This window comes from Oncorhynchus tshawytscha, linkage group LG03 (assembly GCF_018296145.1).
Source record: "Oncorhynchus tshawytscha isolate Ot180627B linkage group LG03, Otsh_v2.0, whole genome shotgun sequence".
NCBI classification, from domain to species: Eukaryota; Metazoa; Chordata; class Actinopteri; order Salmoniformes; family Salmonidae; genus Oncorhynchus; species Oncorhynchus tshawytscha.
Window position 1 is genome coordinate 21,537,284 of NC_056431.1, and position 18,059 is coordinate 21,555,342.

Sequence of the window (18,059 nt, forward strand, 5' to 3'; positions counted from 1 at the left end):
ACATATCTTGCATTGCTCATCTCATATGTATAGAAACTCAGCAAAAAAAGAAATGTCCCTTTTCAGGACCCTGTCTTTCAAAGATCATTCGTAAAAATTAAAATAACTTCACAGATCTTCATTGTAAAGGGTTTAAACACTGTTTCCCATGCTTGTTCAATGAACTATAAACAAATAATGAACACGCACCTGTGGAACGGTCGTTAAGACACTAACAGCTTACAGATGGTAGGGAATTAAGGTCAAAGTTATGAAAACTTAGGACACTGAAGAGGCCTTTCTACTGACTCTGAAAAACACCAAAAGAACGATGCCCAGGGTCCCTGCTCATCTGCGTGAACGTGCCTTAGGCATGCTGCAAGGAGGCATGAGGACTGCAGATGTGGCCAGAGCAATAAATTGCAATGTCTGTACTGTGAGATGCCTAAGTCAGTGCTACAGGGAGACGGACAGCTGATTGTCCTCGCAGTGGCATACCACGTGTAACAACACCTGCACAGGATTGGTACATCCGCACATCACACCTGTGGGACAGGTACAGGATGGCAACAACAACTGCCCGAGTTACACCAGGAACGCACAATCCCTCCATCAGTGTTCAGACTGTCCGCAATAGGCTGAGAGAGGCTAGACTGAGGGCTTGTAGGCCTGTTGTAAGGCAAGTCCTCACCAGAGATCACTGGCAACAACATCACCTATGGGCACAAACCCACTTTGCTGGACCAGACAGGACTAGCAAAAAGTGTTCTTCACTGACGAGTCGCGGTTTTGTCTCACCAGGGGTGATGGTCAGATTTGCGTTTATCGTCGAAGGAATGAGCGTTACACCGATGCCTGTACTCTGGAGCGGGATCGATTTGGAGGTAGAGGGTCCATCATGGTCTGTAGTGGTGTGTCACAGCATCATCGGACTGAGCTTGTTGTCATTGCAGGCAATCTCAACACTGTGCGTTACAGGGAAGACATCCTCGTCCCTCATGTGGTATCCTTCCTGCAGGCTCATCCTGACATGACCCTCCAGCATGACAATGCCACCAACCATACTGCTTGTTCTGTGTGTGATTTCCTGCAAGACAGGAATGTCAGTGTTCTGCCATGGCCAGCGAAGAGCCCGGATCTCAATCACATTGAGCACGTCTGGGACCTGTTGGATCAGAGGGTGAGGGCTAGGGCCATTCCCCCCAGAAATGTCCGGGACCTTGCAGGTACCTTGGTGGAAGAGTGGGGTAACATCTCACAGCAAGAACTGGCAAATCTGGTGCAGTCCATGAGGAGGAAATGCACTGCAGTACTTAATGCAGCTGGTGGCCACATCATATACCGACTGTTACTTTTCATTTTGACCCCCCTTTGTTCAGGGACACTTTATTCAATTTATGCTAGTCACATGTCTGTGGAACTTGTCTCAGTTGTTGAATCTTGTTATTTTCATACAAATATTTACACATGTTAAGTTTGCTGAAAATAAACGCAGTTGACAGTGAGAGGATGTTTCTTTTTTTGGTGAGTTTACCATATTCTACACATCTATTACATCTTGCCCATGCGGCTCGGTCATCGCTCATCCATATAATTTATATGTACATATTCCTATTCCATCCCTTTACTTAGATTTGTGTGTATTAGGTAGATGTTGTGATTTCTTTTTAGATTTCTTTTTAGATAATACTGCACCGTCGGAACTAGAAGCACAAGTATTTCGCCACATTCGCATTAACATCTGTTAATCATGTGTATGTGACCAATAAAATGTGATTTGTGACCCTATACCTGCTCCCATACTCTCTTTTTCTCAACCCTATTGAGGAATTATTTTCAGCAGGGAGGTAGAAGGTGTACGATTACTTTCCTCATGAGCGTGCCACCCTCCTTCTGGCCATGGCTGAGGCATGTGACACCATCAATGCAGACCAATATCAAGCTTGGATTTGCCTTACCAAAATATTTTTACCGCAATGAATGAACAATGACATTCACTTGTGGATGAGAATTTATGGCCAAATGCTCAAGACAGGCTTGATGCAAATGAATGCATGCTAAACGTTGTTTTATTTTCACTTAATTTCTTACATGTGATTACAGACAGTATATCTATGATGCAATCAGCACTTCTAAGGGCGATTTGAAACACGTATCTTGCGATTTCAAACACATATCTTGCATGGTTTGCTTTTGGATGAACTAGTAATTAAAATGACTAATGACTAAAAGATATCATTGTGTTTTGGTGATTTAAACCAATTCTCATTACATTTCACAATAAACTTGAGTCAATGGTTGAGTGGTGAGAGATGTTTATAATCGAAATGAATGCACAATGACAGGTTTTGAATGAAAGACTTGCTGCATTACATGTGTGACCAGCTTGGAGTTTTGGATTAAGAGTTGTGAAAATAGCACCAAAGCGATTAAAATAAACTTTAACAACATGGTCGTAGATGAGATCTATCTATGTAGATGCATGGTTGTTCCTGCCAAAGCGTTCTATGTAGCTTAGGTGGAACCATCTGTAATCAGAGCTTTGTCAGAACTGTTGATCCATCACGTGATGACATTCTCTGTTGAGTTGACACACTAAGGCTGTTCGGCACCACCTGTCAATCTAATCACCACTCACGCCAGCTGCAACTACCTCGTACAGTAAATCAAGTACATTGTAAACCGCATGTGTTACACACTATGCTAAGACATTCAAATGATGTTTCTATGATGTAATAGCCTACTAGTGTAGTGGTAACACCTGCTTGTGACAGAGTTCTCCACCTTTGATGTTTACCTGTTAGATACAAACAAAATACATCAAGATTGAACATCTGCTTTAAGAAAAGCAATGCAAAAAAGCTTTTGATTGCAGTAAAATGTGTTCCAATTTAGTATAGTGAAAGTAATTCAACTTATTCAGCTTACAGTCAACGGTCTACAGTTAAATCTACGGTACAATCAAGCCTATAAAATCACACTTTCAAGCATGTGAGAGGATTTCAAAACAAACTCACCATAACAAGTCACTCCAGAAGCACTCCATCACAATTGTCCTTTGAGTCTAAAGGTCTGTAAATGTCAAAAGATAGACTGAGTTAATGGTCAGGAAGTAAAAGAGACAGAGGGATGAAGAGAGAGAAAAAATGACATAGAAAGTGAAGTTAGTGTCTGGTATAGAGTAGAATGGAGAATACCTTTAATTCACAAATGATACAATCTCTGTGGTGTGTACATTTGCACAGTATGAAGTATACATTAGCAGATTGTTAAGACTGGCTCTCACTCGTTTATTAGGGCCAGTTCTTGGGCCCTCAAGGTTTTGCGGGCGTCCCACGCCTCGTGTTCAGCCCAGATCTTGTTGTAGCAGTGGATCAGCACCACAAACATCCACAGCTGCAGCACCACGATCAGCACGTACATTATGATCTGTGACACCACCAATTGGATAGGAAGAGAAGAGGGGAGCGCTATGCAGAGATCATGTGTACTTTACTGTATACATTCATTTCATTTCTTTAGAGCACATGTAGAGTTCAAGGTGAATCGGAATTATTTTAAGTTGCTGGTTAATGGCCTCATTTTTAAATTGGTAGGGATGAGGAAGTAAGAAAAGGAAATGTGGATATTTAACAGTATTTTGGGATTCATCCTATTGTCACATAAATGTGTGTTACATAAGAGACATAGTTTTTTTACTAAGAGGGAAAAGAGTCTAAATATGCAGTGTGGTCAGATTGACTGAAAAACTAAAGGGAAGAACTTCAGGACTTTGTCACATACACAACAAAGACCATTAAAGAGAGATTGACTTAAAAGCAAGCTCCACCTCCTTTTCCACTGTGATATATTCATTATCCAATGGGAGGTATGATCGTGGACTTCAGGAAACAGCAGAGGGAGCAGCCCCCTATCCACATCGATGGAACAGTAGTGGAGAAGGTGGAAAGTTTTAAGTACCTCAGCGTACACATCACGGACAAACTGAAATGGTCCACCCACACAGACAGCGTGGTGAAGAAGGCGCAGCAACACCTATTCACCCTAAGGAGGCTGAAGAAATTTGGCTTGTCACCAAAAACACCAAACCTCTACAGATGCACAATCGAGAGCATCCTGTCGGGCTGTATCACTGCCTGGTACGGCAACTGCTCTGCCCACAACCGTAAGGCTCTCCAGAGGGTAGTTAGGTCTGCACAACGCTTCACCGGGGGCAAACTACCTGCCCTCCAGGACACCTACACCACTTGATGTCACAGGAATGCCAAAAAGATCTTCAGGGACAACAACCACCCGAGCCACTGCCTGTTCACCCCGCTATCATCCAGAAGGCGAGGTCAGTACAGGTGCATCAAAGCGGGGACCGAGAGACTGAAAAACAGCTTCTATCTCAAGGCCATCAGACTGTTAAACAGCCATCACTAATATTGAGTGGCTGCTGCCAACATACTGACTCATCTCTAAAATTGATGTAAAAAATGTATCACTAGCCACTTTACACAATGCCACTTTATATAATAGAGAGATTAAAGTAGACGGCATGCGTCAAAGTGATTGATTGATGACCCTGCGTCATGATGACGTGTGCATGTCTAAATATGGGGCTCCGCCCCGTCCCTCCTGTTCCTGTGGTCACGTGTTAGAGGGTGTGTGTTATTTTATATCTAAATGGCATCCTTTGAAGTAGTCATGGTGATTGATGTCTAGGGGCCTGGTTGAACTGGGGGGGTTTGAGTGTTTGAACGTGTATGTCCCCCACCCCCAGTTTTATTGCCCTTATGGTTGCTATCTATGAAGCAGGAATGTGTGTGTGTGTGTGTGTGTGTGTGTGTGTGTGTGTGTGTGTGTGTTAGAAACAAGGTCCCTTGGCATTGTGTCCATTTCAGGCTTTAAACAACAATTAAACAGCCATTTAAATAATATTTCTCAGCCTAGTTTCCTATCTAGTTCTCTTTATATGTACAGGCAAAGAGCTTCCAGATGGCTCCAGCCTAAGGATTTTCAGTGCATGTACAGCTGGGGAGATTAGAACCCCAAAGAAAAGATCCTAAAGGTAATTTCAGGTTTATCATGACAGCCACTTTATGAAAGTGTCACGCCTTGGTCTTAGTATTTTGTGTTTTCTTTATTTATTTGGTCAGGCCAGGGTGTGACATGGGTTTATTTTGTGGTGTGTTTTTGTATTGGGGTTTTAGTAGGTATTGGGATTGTGGCTGAGTAGGGTTGTCTAGGAAAGTCTATGGCTGCCTGAGGCGGTTCTCAATCAGAGTCAGGTGATTATCGTTGTCTCTGATTGGGAACCATATTTAGGTAGCCCGGGTTTCACTGTGTGTTTGTGGGTGATTGTTCCTGGCTCAGTGTTTTGTTGTTCACCAGATAGGCTGTATAAGTTTTCACGGTCTGTTTGTTGTTTTGTATTATCGTATGTCATCTTCATTAAATATGTATCGAACTAACCACGCTGCATTTTGGTCCACTCTCCATCAACGGAAGAAAACCGTAACAGAAAGGCCTTTACTTATGGCTGAACAGCTTCTACACAGCTTATTAATTAATGCTGTGGGATGAAATTAGGTGTTTCTAGGAGGGTTTAAACAAATCTACAGTGAAACAGACATGTACACTTTACACACATATTTATTGACTTTTAAAAAGACCACAGTAACATGACAGAATTTGTGCAAATGCCACGAAATCTGCAAGGGGATATTAAATGTACAACAGTAGTATTCTGTAACAAGCAATACGTGTTAAACATGTGGCACATGCAATCATGACAGCCTCTTTATGAAAGGCCTTTAACTATGGCTAAACAGTTTTCTACACATCTTATTAATTAATGATGTGGGCATACCCAGAATTTACAGGCAGGAACGATTGATCTACACATGGCGGAAAACTTACGGAGTTTTGATGGAGCGGGCAAGCGTCTTTGAGTTGATGAATTCGAAACGGATAATGGTCAGGGCTAACCGGACCCTCTATCTGTAAGCAATAGTAAACATTTTGGAATTATAACGTGTTAAAATGTAGGTACTAAATATTTTGAATTAAATCACTGGTTTTAAAAATGTATCTCACGCTTTAACGATAGGGGAAGAGGTAATTTCATATTTCAGCCAACACATCAAGATCTAACAGGGTTGAGTGGGGATTCATAGTACAACAGGAGGCTTCTGTAACCTGCAATACGTGTTAAATATGTTTTACATACATCCACGACTGAATGGTTTCACAAACTACATTTAAAGGTTTTGTCAGAAAGTTGTAACAGGCCTCATTCAAAAGTCTAGAGATGAACCTAGAGACACCAAAAACATCACCATTTAGAGCAGCTTGGAGATTATTAGCCATGTAAGTGGGGAGCAAAAGAGCTGATTTAACCAACTCTGTACAAACCCCGACACGGGGTATGATAACTCTGACGCGTACGTCTAATGATTATTGTAGATGTTTACAACTGAGGGAGTTGACAGTAGGTCAATGAGATGTATAAAGGCAAATTGACATAACAGACCTCAAAGACCAACAGCCTACTTAATAATATAGAATGCAGGGGTGTGTACTGAACATGTAACCATTATAAAAAAAAAACTTTTTTTTATTGAAACACCCCCTAGTTAGGGACAGAACGGGGACAGAACGTGGAGCATATACTTTAACACTACGTTACCACAGCTTTAGCGCAAACCCACAGCCCCGAATATTTAGCGGCCAGGACAGATTAAAAAAGAGATGTGAATAAGTGAATCCCTCCTAATAGATATTTCTGAAGGCTACTGGACATAGGTGATTGGGAAGCGACTGTTAGACGTAGATTCTCAGAAACAATTTATAGTATTTCCTACAATGGTATGTTATAAAGTTTGTAATAATGTACTGTAGGCCTCCAATGTTTTTACATAAAACACTAATGATGCATGTTTAAATAGTAGTACAATTTGGTCATTAATTCTAACACGTCTTTAAAACGTTTGTACTAAATATTTTGGAATTAAATCACTGGTTTTAAAAATGTATCTCACCCTTTAACTATAGGAAAATGTCCTTTCCAGACATCACCCCGGTCTGTCACTGTCACGCCCTGGTCTAAGTATTTTGTGTTTTTCTTCATGTATTGGGTCAGGCCAGGGTGTGGCATGGGGTTTTTGTATTGTGGTGTGTTTTTGTCTTGGGGTTTTGGTGTGTATGTATTGGGATTGTAGCTAGTGGGGTTATCTAGCAAAGTCTATGGCTGTCTGGAGTGGTTCTCAGAGGCAGGTGTTTATCGTTGTCTCTGATTGGGAACCATATTTAGGCAGCCATATTCTTTGAGTTTGTCGTGGGTGATTGTCCTTAGTGTCGTTGTTCCTGTCGCTGTGGTTTCACCAGATAGGGCTGTTTCGGTTTTCGTTACGTTTCCACGTTTGTTGTTGTTCTTTTTTTTGTTGTAGTTTTTGTATTGATTCGTGTTTTACGTTTGTTGATTAAACATGGATCGCAATCTACACGCCGCATTTTGGTCCGACTCTCCTTCACCAAAAGAGAACCGTTACAGTCACGAAGAAAAAGACATGGAAAATCAGGGTGCGTGCATGAGTGTGCGTGTGACGGAGCAGCAGGAGTGTGTGTGTGTGCGTTTCAAAAACAAAGGGTGTGGGTTCAACAGGGGGCCCAGCGCTCTATCTGTAGAGAATCGTTTGAAACCAAGGTTTGCACTATCCGGCATAAGGCATGTCCAGATATCGGCCGACCGCCCGGGGTTAAACACTGATATCTAATCAACGCACCGGGACCCCACCAAACCGGTTGTAGACAGAATGGCTCTTTGAATTCACCGCCTTTTGGTCTCTAAACCAAACGTACAAAGTGTTGCATACAGGATATCTCCCGAAACTCATTCCGTACTTTCGATAGTTAGGGACAGAACGTGGAGCATATACTTTAACACTATGTTACCACAGCTTTAGCGCAAACACACAGGCCCGAATATTTCGCTGCCAGGACAGATTAAAAAAGAGATGTGAATAAGTGAATCCCTCCTAATGGATATTTCTGAAGGCTACTGGACATAAGTGATTGGGAAGCGACTGTTAGACGTAGATTCTCAGAAGCAAACTGCGCCCTGTCCTTTACGTAGCCCTTCACGATCACACATTTTTTAGGCGTAAATCCAAATAATCACATACCCAAGAATATTTATATATTAAAAAAAGAAAAGTGTGCACTCTGAACCACTTCGTAAGACAACAGGCAGCAGTCCCAGGACAGATAACATGTCTGTGAAGCCCTCCTAATGGATATTTCGGGAGCTGAGTAAGTGAAAAATATATTTAAAGTTTTGTTTGAATATTATTGTGATATTATTGTAATATTAAACACGAGTTATTTGTGTTTTAAACAGGGGGGACAACGATTTATATATTTATTTTATTTTATTAGGTATGATGGACATCGGACACATAGGGTGACTTGGATGCGTTAGGGACTCTGAACGACATCGGAAGAACCGATGAAACACTGACACAACGGGTGACTTGGATGCATTAGGGACTCTGAACGACATCGGAGGAACCGATGAAACAGACAGTATTATGTCTTTTTGTATGAAAGGTCTACGAACGTTGGAACATCTACAACTATTGAAGATGCAAAAAGGGGTTTTCAGAAATACATTGGGTTTGCAGATATGTATTATTATAAAAATAATATAACATTATTATCATAATCTAAAACACTTTAAAGGAGCTCTAATTCAAACATGCAAGGATATATATATATATATATATATATATATATATATATATATATAATACGATTACCCACTTTAAAACTGTTGCTGCAATATCACTTCTCAATGTGTGTACATTTCAAGCTTTCAACAACAAACCAACCAGCTCAATGTTTCTCAGACTTACACACTGTTGAGTTTTCCTAGTTAGTAAAGAAACAACCACTAAGCCAAAACACAAAGTTGTAATATAATCTGTATACAAGTCATTCTATACGGAAAACAGGTACATTTTGATTGATCAAGAATTCCCAATAGGTTTGTGTCACGCCCGGACCATAGTTTGCTATGTATGTTTTTAGGTTTTGTTTGGTATGGGTGTGATCTGAGTGGGCATTCGATGCTGTATGTCTAGTTTGTCTTTTTCTGTGTTGGGCCTGAGATGATTTTCCCCATCAGAGGCCGGTGTTAGTCATTGTCTCTGATGGGGAACCATATTTAGGTAGCCTGTGTTGTCATTGTTGGGTGATTGTCTATGTTAGGTGCTTGTGTCAGCACATTTGATATATAGCGTCACGGTCGTTGTTCATTTATTGGCTTGTTCAGTTTACTTTGTGTTTTCGTCATCCATTAAAACGATGCATTCACACCACGTAACGCTTTGGTCCGCTTCTTATTACCCATGACGATCGTGACAGCTTGATCTGATCCTCAACCCTATTACGACAGCATATAATGCACAGTCATATGCAAAACCATAAAACTCTGACAAGAAAACAATGAAAACCTTAACACGACTACACGCATTGCCATTATTTTAGTTAACAGCCACCCATGGTTGAATTTGGTACTTTTTCTTTGTACATGCACCAAGCCTCCAAGGGGGGTGACAACCGTATTCCTAATGAGAAATATAGTCTAATAAAACAAAATGTCTGCATAATGAAAGACATGACGATGAAATGTATATGTTGTGCAAAGCATTTTGGATTCTCAGTCCACAGAATGGAACACCTATCAATTAACCATGAAAACGGGCGTTACCCCTGATATACACTATTGTGTTCTATGTTGGTAGGTCTAATAAACAAAAATATTGTATACATTGATAATATTATTTTGTCAGAAATTCAAGCCGTTGATACAGTTGTGTACTCTATCGCCCGCCCTGCTGATCGTGCTCTATCTGAACTACATTATGCAAATTATTCTAATGATTGAAGTGTATGTACCTAGTATGTTGTACTAGTATATACGTTAAGCTGACTTAAAAACATATTTATGAGTTAATTCAGAAGCTGAATATAAAAAGTGTGGCTTCTTACATAGAAATGGGTCAGGCCTCTTGCTCAATAGCACAAAGCCAATCATTCAATCTATGTTCTTACTGGTTCTAGACTATGTTGAAATAATCTAAATGAATGCAGCGACCACTTCATTAAAAACTATAGATGCATTTGACCGTAGGGGTAAATCAGCTCTTTGCTCCCCCCTTATATGGGTAATAATCTCCAAGCTGCTCTAAACGTTGATGTTTTTGGTGTCTCTAGGTTCATCTCTGGACTGGTGAATGAGGCCTGTTACAACTTTCTTACAAAACCTTTAAAGGGAGTTTGTGAAACCATTCAGTCATGGATGTATGTAAAACATATTTAACACGTATTGGATGTTACAGAAGACTCCTGTTGTACTATGAATCCCCACTCATCCCTGTTAGATCTTGAATAATCCACATAGTTTGAATATTGTTTTCCCTGTAGTGCGACAGGTACGAGAGGCAGCCCCAAAACATTTTTTTTGGGGGGGGGGCAGACCTGAGCTCACTCCTCGTGTTTATTATAAGCAGCGCATTACTGGTCAGGCACCGTGTTATGCGGTTAAGCGCACGGTGTCGCCAGTGCGTGCCCATAGCCCGGTGCGCTATAGGGCAGCCCCCCCGAAAGTGCCATGCGAGTGTGGGCATCGAGCCAGGGCGTATGGTGCCTGCTCAGCGGGTCTGGTCGCCGGTACACAGTTTTGGTCCAGGGTATCCTGCGCCGGCTCTGCGTGCTGTGTCTCCGGGGCGCTGGGAGGGTGCAGTGCGTCCTCTGCCTGCGCTCCGCTCGCGCCAGGCAAATGTGGGAGTGGAGCCTAAGGGAGAAGTGCGTGTAGTAAGCACTAGATCTCCCGTGCTTACCCACAGCCCGGTTCAACCTGTGCCTGCACTCTGGAGGGTCCGGGCTAGAGTAGTTGTCCAGCCTGGGGAAGTGGTGCCAAGGTTGCGCACCAGAGCTCCAGTGCTCCCCCACAGCCCGGTCCTTCAGGTGCCTCCTCCTAACACCAAGCCTCCTGAAGGTCTCCCCAGCCTGGTGGTTCCTGTGGCAGCCCCATGCACCAGGCTGTCTCTCTGTCTCCTCCCTGCAGGTGGTCCCTCCTGTCCGGCGCTGCTGCCGGAGTCTCCCGCCTGTCCGGCGCTGCTGCCGGAGTCTCCCGCCTGTCCGGCGCTGCTGCCGGAGTCTCCCGCCTGTCCGGCGCTGCTGCCGGAGTCTCCCGCCTGTCCGGCGCTGCTGCCAGACAGACGCCCACCCAGACCCTCCCCTATAGGTTAAGGTTTTGCGGCCGGAGTCCGCACCTTTGGGGGGGGGTACTGTCACGTTCTGACCTTTATTTCCTTTGTTTTGTCATTATTTAGTATGGTCAGGGTGTGAGTTGGGTGGGCAGTCTATGTTTGTTTTTCTATGATTTGGGTATTTCTATGTTTCGGCCTAGTATGGTTCTCAATCAGAGGCAGGTGTCATTAGTTGTCTCTGATTGAGAATCATACTTAGGTAGCCTGGGTGTCACTGTGTGTTTGTGGGTGATTGTTCCTGTCTCTGTGTTTTGCACCAGATAGGGCTGTTTTGGGTTTTCACGTTTCTTGTTTTTGTTAGTTTGTTAGTTTGTTCATGTGAAGTGATTTATTAAAACATGAATCAAAATAACCACGCTGCGCTTTGGTCCGCCTCTCCGTCAATGGAAGAAATCCCTTACACATTGTCTCTGATTGGGAACCATATTTAGGTAGCCTGGGTTTCACTGTGTGTTTGTGGGTGATTGTTCCTGTCTCTGTGTTTTCACCAGATAGGGCTGTTTCGGTTTTCGTTACGTTTCCACGTTTGTTGTTTTTTGTAGTTTTTGTATTGATTCGTGTTTTACGTTTGTTGATTAAACATGGATCGCAATCTACACGCCACATTTTGGTCCGACTCTCCTTCACCAAAAGAGAACCGTTACAGAATCACCCACCACAACGGGTCCAAGTGGCGTGTTAACAGGCAACAGCGGGAGGAAATCCTAAATGGAGAAGGACCCTGGGCTCAGCCTGGAGAATATCGCCGCCTGGAGGCGGCGAAAGCGGAGAGGCGCCGGTATGAGGAGGCAACACGGCGACTCGGAAGGAAGCCTGAGAGTCAGCCCCAAAAAGTTCCTGGGGGGGGGGGGCTCAGGGAGAGTGTGGCAGAGTCAGGAGTCAGACCTGAGCCAACTCTCCCTGTTTATCGTGAGGAGCCAAGGAGGAGACCAGAACCAGAGCTGGTGTTGGAGGTGAGCGAAGCAGAGACTGTGAAGGAGTTAATGGGGAAATTGGAGGAGAGAGAAATGAGGGAGTTGCTGTGTTGGTGCTTTTTGCATGGAATTCGCCCGACGGAACGTGTCGGGGATTTGATGGCACCTGGGTCAGCGCTCCATACTCGTCCTGAGGTCTGTGTTAGTCGGCTGGTGAAGTTGGTGCCAGCCTCACGCACCAGGCCTCCTGTGCACATCCCTAGCCTTGCACGTCCTGTGCCAGCACTGCTCTCAAGATCTCCAGTACGCCTTCACGGTCTAGCCCATCCTGTGCCACCTCCACACACCAACCCTCCGGTGGCAGCTCCCCACACCAGGCTTCCTGTGCGTGTTCTCGGCCCAGTACCACCAGTGCCAGCACCACGCATCAGGCCTACAGTGCGCCTCGCCTCTCCAGCGCTGCCGGAGTCTCCCGTCTATCTAGCGCTGTCAGAGCCTTCCTCATCTCCTGCGCTGCCGGAGTCTCCCGCCTGTTCAGTGCAGCTAGAGCCTTCTTCCTCTACAGCGCTGCTGGAGTCTCCTGCCTGTTCAGCGCAGCCAGAGCTGCCAGCCTGCAGGGAGCAGCCAGAGCTGCCAGCCTGCAGGGAGCAGCCAGAGCTGCCAGCCTGCAGGGAGCAGCCAGAGCTGCCAGCCTGCAGGGAGCAGCCAGAGCTGCCAGCCTGCAGGGAGCAGCCAGAGCTGCCAGCCTGCAGGGAGCAGCCAGAGCTGCCAGCCTGCAGGGAGCAGCCAGAGCTGCCAGCCTGCAGGGAGCAGCCAGAGCTGCCAGCCTGCAGGGAGCAGCCAGAGCTGCCAGCCTGCAGGGAGCAGCCAGAGCTGTCAGCCTGCAGGGAACAGCCAGAGCTGTCAGTCTGCAGGGAACAGCCAGAGCTGTCAGTCTGCATGGAACAGCCAGAGCTGTCAGTCTGCAGGGAACAGCCAGAGCTGCCAGTCTGCATGGAGCAGCCAGGGCTGTCAGTCTGCATGGAGCAGCCAGAGCTGCCAGTCTGCATGGAGCAGCCAGAGCTGCCAGTCTGCATGGAGCAGCCAGAGCTGCCAGTCTGCATGGAGCAGCCAGAGCTGCCAGTCTGCATGGAGCAGCCAGAGCTGTCAGTCTGCATGGAGCAGCCAGAGCTGCCAGTCTGCATGGAGCAGCCAGAGCTGCCAGTCTGCATGGAGCAGCCAGAGCTGCCAGTCTGCATGGAGCAGCCAGAGCTGCCAGTCTGCATGGAGCAGCCAGAGCTGCCAGTCTGCATGGAGCAGCCAGAGCTGTCAGTCTGCATGGAGCAGCCAGTCAGTCTGACTCAGTCTGCCGGAGCTGCCAGTCTGCACGGAGCTGCCAGTCTGCACGGAGCTGCCAGTCTGCAAGGAGCTGCCAGTCTGCAAGGAGCTGCCAGTCTGCACGGAGCTGCCAGTCTGCACGGAGCCGCTAGAGCTGCCAGTCTGTAAGAAGCCGCCAGAGCTGTCAGCCTATTTGGAGCAGCCAGAGCCGCCAGTCAGCGTGGAGCAGCCAGAGCCGCCAGTCAGCGTGGAACAGCCAGATCAGTCAGTCTGCCATGATCCGCCAGTCAGCCGGACTCTTCCAGATCCGCCAGTCAGCCGGACTCTTCCAGATCCGCCAGTCAGCCGGACTCTTCCAGATCCGCCAGTCAACCGGACTCTTCCAGATCCGCCAGTCAGCCGGACTCTTCCAGATCCGCCAGTCAGCCGGACTCTTCCAGATCCGCCAGTCAGCCGGACTCTTCCAGATCCGCCAGTCAGCTTCCAGATCCGCCAGTCAGCCGGACTCTTCCAGATCCGCCAGTCAGCCGGACTCTTCCAGATCCGCCAGTCAGCCGGACTCTTCCAGTCCGCCAGTCAGCCGGACTCTTCCAGATCCCCAGTCAGCCGGACTCTTCCAGTCCGCCAGTCAGCCGGACTCTTCCAGTGCCGCCAGTCCGGACTCTTCCAGATCCGCCAGTCAGCCGGACTCTTCCAGTCCGCCAGTCGCCGGACTCTTCCAGTCCGCCCAGCCGGACTCTTCCAGTCCGCCAGTCTGCCCAGCGCCGCTAGTCTGACTCTTGCCAGTGCCGCCAGTCTGCCCAGCCGGACTCTTCCAGTGCCGCCAGTCAACCGTGACTCTTGCCCAGCGCCGCCAGTCTGCCCGTCAGTGCCCAGTCTGCCCAGCGCCGCCAGTGCCGTCAGTCTGCCCAGCGCCGCCAGTGCCGTCAGTCTGCCCAGCGCCGCCAGTCTGCCCAGTGCCGCCAGTCTGTCCAGCGCCGCAAGTGCCGCCAGTCTGCCAGGATCAGTTAGATAATTTATACTCTATGTAATATTTCAACCATGGTATTACACATTCATTCCTCTATACCAAATTGTTCCATATTGTCATGTTTAGCCTTTCTACTGTCTTGGTAGTCAAGTCACATTTTATTTACAGTGCATTTAACAAGTCTCATTACACTTTACAAAAACATTATACACTTACATAATACACACTAAATAATATACAATATATAGTACAGCTAGTACTATGTAGTAGGCCTACTTATGCGGATGTACTCCTCCTCTCCTGTGGCTCTGAAGTGCCAGTCAACCGTGGTATGGGCCTGGACCTCCTCTTACAGGAGATTCAGTCCATGAGGAAGCTCTCCCCGGCCACCGCCTCTGTCATGGAGTCCACCTCGGCACAGCCCCCATGACAATGTAGCACTCGGGTAACCAGGGGATCATGGTGCCAGAGGCAGAGTAAGAGGAGCTGGAGTTGGGGTCAGAAGAGAGAAGAGCAAGGAATTAGACAGCAGTTTGACATGAATACGAAGTCCTCGCCCAATATCAATGGGGTTATAAATAACAACATCACTAACATGATCAGGAACAATACATTGAATTGATAATTATAATCATGTATAATATAATAACCAAGCTAATTTTGCAATTTTTGTAGGCTACATATCATATTATAACAACAGTACATACTTGACTTTTGCATTAGGCCATAACCTTATAATAAGTTATGCAGGCTGATCTGTTATCTTTTTGGTCTCAAATGTTTTAAGGGAAAACTTACCACAAAGACCAGGAGTGTCTATAACTGCTTTATCATTTTTCTTCCAGAACTCTTGCCAGCAAATTAATAGACAAAATGCACCTTTTTTTATTTTCTTGCTTTACTCCCCACGAGTTTCTTCTGACATGAAACGGAGTGAACTAATTTCCAATAGGTTGCTATGTTGTTAACTTCGCCATTGTTAATCAAGACTTTCTCAACCTTCTTCTGGCAAGTTCTGATCTCTGCTTAATCAGAGTTGGTTTGACATTTCCAATTGATAACTGTTCAGATAAAAACGGAATGAAGTTTATGTATGATCTCTATCAATTAATCGGTGTCCATTACCTATTCATTTGCTTCAAACTACGCAAATTATAAAAATACAGAAGCTATCGATGCAGTTTTCAGCCTACACTCTAGTCTACACAGTATGAGTTCGTATTTACAATGCTATTTTTAGACCGTGTGAATTCATGCCTGTCTTGAATGTCCAACAGTTTTAGCGCGCCAAGGCGAAAGATAAGAAGTTGAAATCATTGTACAGTCATGGCCAAAAGTTTTGAGAATGACACAAATATTAATTTTCACAAAGTTTGCTGCTTCAGTGTCTTTAGATATTTTTTGTCAGATGTTACTATGGAATACTGAAGTATAATTACAAGCATTTCATAAGTGTCAAAGGATTTTATTGACAATTACATGACGTTGATGCAAAGAGTCCATATTTGCAGTGTTGACCCTTATTTTTCAAGACCTCTGCAATCCGCCCTGCATGCTGTCAATTAACTTCTGGGCCACATCCTGACTGATGGCAGCCCATTCTTGCATAATCAATGCTTGGAGTTTGTCAGAATTTGTGGGTTTTTGTTTGCCCACCCGCCTCTTAAGGATTGACCACAAGTTCTCAATGGGATTAAGGTCTGGGGAGTTTCCTGGCCATGGACCCAGCCCACTCTCTTGGCTGAGAAGCAACCCCACACATGAATGGTCTCAGGATGCTTTACTGTTGGCATGACACAGGACTGATGGTAGTGCTCACCTTGTCTTCTCCGGACAAGATTTTTTTCCGGATGCCCCAAACAATTGGAAAGGGGATTCATCAGAGAAATAGACTTCACCCCAGTCCTCAGCAGTCCAATCCCTGTACCTTTTGCAGAATATCAGTCTGTCCCTGATGTTTTACCTGGAGAGAAGTGGCTTCTTTGCTGCCCTTCTTGACACCAGGCCATCCTCCAAAAGTATTCGCCTCACTGTGTGTGCAGATGCACTCACACCTGCCTGCTGCCATTCCTGAGCAATCTGTACTGGTGGTGCCCAGATGCCGCAGCTGAATCAACTTTAGGAGACTGTCCTGGTGCTTGCTGGACTTTGTTGGGCTCACTGAAGCCATCTTCACAACAATTTAACCGCTCTCTTTGAAGTTCTTGTTGATCCAATAAATGGTTGATTTAGGTGCAATCTTACTGGCAGCAATATCCTTGCCTGTGAAGCCCTTTTTGTGCAAAGCAATGATGACGGCATGTGTTTCCGTGCAGGTAACCATGGCTGACAGAGGAAGAACAATGATTCGAAGCACCACCCTCCTTTTGAAGCTTCCAGTCTGTTATTCGAACTCAATCAGCATGACAGAGTGATCTCCAGCCTTGTCCTCGTCAACACTCACACCTGTGTTAACGAAATAAACATAATGTCAGCTGGTCCTTTTGTGGCAGTTCATTTGCATGGCAAAGAGGGACTTTGCAATTAATTGTAATTCATCTGATCACTCTTCATAACATTCTGGAGTATATGCAAATTGCCATCATACAAACTGAGGCATCAGACTTTGTGAAAATGCATATTTGTGTCATTCCCAAAACTTTTGGCCACAACTGTACTATTGCATGATAGCCAAGCCATCCAAACCTTTTAATGCAAATCATACCCAACTGATTACCATATGGTGCTGTTTTTTTGCATGCACCATTTAAGCTTTGTTTTAATGCTAAGGTAGGCTAATGTGATTAACATGATGTAAGGTAAGTAACAAAAACATTTCCCAGGACATAGACATATCTGATATGAGCAGGAAGCTTAAATTAATTTCAAAGATGATGGTACAAAAATACATGTTTTTTTCTTGGTATTATCTTTTACCGGATCTAATGTTTTATATTCTCCTAAATTAATTTCACATTCCCACAAACTTCAAATTGTTCCCTTTCAAATCGTATCAAGAATTAGCATATCCTTGCTTCAGGTCCCGAGCTATAGGCAGTTAGATTTGGGTATGTTATTTTGTGCGAAAATTGAAAAAAAGGGTTTGATCCTTATGAGGTATTTAACGAGCAAACAATTCTTATTTTATCCATCAATTACATTTTTATTTGTTTGGATTCTTTCAGAGGCCTAACGTTTTGATTGAATGGCCTGTCAATGATGGTTTTAATCTCGGATAATAGATGGACCCTATAGGCAATAATAAAATTGCAGTTGTAATGCACATTGTCCAATTAACAGTTTGGTTATGAAGGATGATTATTTTGATAAACATGTTGTCCACACTCTAAATGTAGAGAAAAAAAAAGTATTCAGTTTAATATCACTGACCAGGAAATGTGAAATAATATCAAATTTGTTAAGCAAATGAGGCAAGATACAGACATGCGTATGTGTATTCAAATGTGTGTCTGTGTATAGTTATAGGACACACATGATGCACAACTCTATAATGTTCCAGTATATCAAACAATCCATTAATGTATTTGTCATTGTTGGCCTTTCCTATTCGTGTCAGAAGTG

At 44.8% G+C, this 18,059-nt stretch overlaps 1 long non-coding RNA gene across 1 annotated transcript; it reads right to left on the minus strand.

Moving 5' to 3' along the window:
* Window positions 1–5,598: 5,598 nt before the first annotated feature.
* On the minus strand, window positions 5,599–15,846 carry LOC121842210. The gene is made up of 3 exons (XR_006080994.1): window positions 15,297–15,846; window positions 14,775–14,984; window positions 5,599–5,964 (listed from the first exon to the last, which is right to left on the minus strand). It is a non-coding gene; the product is annotated as an uncharacterized LOC121842210 (long non-coding RNA).
* Between the last annotated feature and the right edge of the window lie 2,213 nt (window positions 15,847–18,059).